At 37.3% G+C, this 1,603-nt stretch overlaps 1 long non-coding RNA gene across 1 annotated transcript; it reads right to left on the bottom strand.

The window, feature by feature from the left end:
- Positions 1–444: 444 nt before the first annotated feature.
- LOC141595606 (uncharacterized) lies at positions 445–1,085 on the bottom strand. The gene is made up of 3 exons (XR_012522283.1): positions 936–1,085; positions 705–824; positions 445–600 (listed from the first exon to the last, which is right to left on the bottom strand). It is a non-coding gene; the product is annotated as an uncharacterized LOC141595606 (long non-coding RNA).
- Positions 1,086–1,603: the final 518 nt, after the last annotated feature.

Here is a 1,603-nt window from a genome sequence, read left to right as displayed (position 1 = left end):
ACTAGCCAAATATTTACAACCTGCATAAAAACCGATGTTCCACAACACCATACATCCCAAATTTCAACACACACAACACCATACATTTCAACCCAACACCTCCCATTTTCTGAAACTTCATTTCATATATTGAAAATGAAAGTTTTACAAGCTAAGCTATTCTAATGTTCAAGTCTAAAGTTCAAGTTTTACAAGCTTACATGCTAAAATCATCTTCTTTGGGAAGCCAACACCAGCTCCACTCCCCCCATGTGGACCATGCGGATCATTTGGATCGTAGTTGGGTCCAGTCCGGTTACAACCTTGCCACCAAGTCTCAAACATTGTCATTCTTTCCTTCATTTGGCGCAATTCTTCATCACGTTTGGCATCACGTTCATCACGCTCTCTTATTTGACCTTGAAGTTGACTAATAATTCCGGTTGATACGTGTTCTTTGGGAATTGTTGAAGTCGATCTCCTACGCGTTTTCTCATAGAAAGCCGGTGTTGAACTTCCGGTACCATACACGTGCCCTTTCTTGAAGCCATCCACCAACTTATACCATATGTCATTATCCGGAGTTTCTGGATTGGCGGCTTTTTCTTGTTCAAATGCTTCCTACAATATTAAACAAATGGTTGTAAGTTAATATGGTAACCACCTTATATACGACATTTTAAAAGAGAGTAAATTAACAAAAATTAAGTGTTACGGAAACTTACATATAATTGCTTGTCTTTTGGCTTAGTCCAAGTTCTAACCCCTTTGTGGTCAACCCTGGAATGCGTGTCCAGAAACAGTTCTGGTACCGTCGCAATCGGCTGTGACTTCTTCTTTCCTCTCTGAATGAAAAAATAAACATACATGTTAGAAAATCAACAAAAAATCTAACATAAAATAAACATGTTGCATTGAAAACAAAAAAAAAAGTGTGAAATAATAGACAAACTTACCCCCAACATACGATTCCAGAACGATCGTGAACCCGCGTAATGAGTAGGCTCGTTCACGGCGTCTTCCTTTCCTCCTCTTTTGTTGAGGGATGCTTGCTTAGACTTCTTCTGAAAAGCGGGAGTTTTGGTATGCTTTATTAAGCCTTCATAGTTGTCACCTGCAATTACACATATGAAATCATAACTAATAAGTTACTGATATTATTTATAATATAAGAGAGTATATATTAATTAATACAAATAACAAAACAAGTTAATTAAATACCTTTCATGTGCTCTGGTTCCTTTGGGCGCCTAACTACCTTCCAAATCACGTCCCGATATCGTCGAGTACCGACTTCCTCGTACCTGAAACGGACATTCCGTTCTTGAGACGGTGACCAAGCATATGCTTGCTACAAAAAAAAAGCGACAAAATTTCATATTAGTATTTATAAAAGTATAACCTTGGTTATTAAAACAAAGAATTACGGAAAATATATACCCGAAAGTTATTGAACCACGCATCTCTTTGTGCATGAGAAGCTTGTGTCCACGATGTAGGAATTGGACCCACGAAATTAGTCTTCGTGCTTTTCGTGACACCTCGTACCACGCAATCGTCCATAAACCTGCATTTATTTTGAACATGTAAAATTACAAACAATTATTATTTTAAAAAAAAATAA

Source organism: Silene latifolia, chromosome 8 (assembly GCF_048544455.1).
Source record: "Silene latifolia isolate original U9 population chromosome 8, ASM4854445v1, whole genome shotgun sequence".
Taxonomy (NCBI): domain Eukaryota; kingdom Viridiplantae; phylum Streptophyta; class Magnoliopsida; order Caryophyllales; family Caryophyllaceae; genus Silene; species Silene latifolia.
Note: the sequence above shows the minus strand (reverse complement) of the source record. Positions and strands in the feature narration are given on the sequence as shown.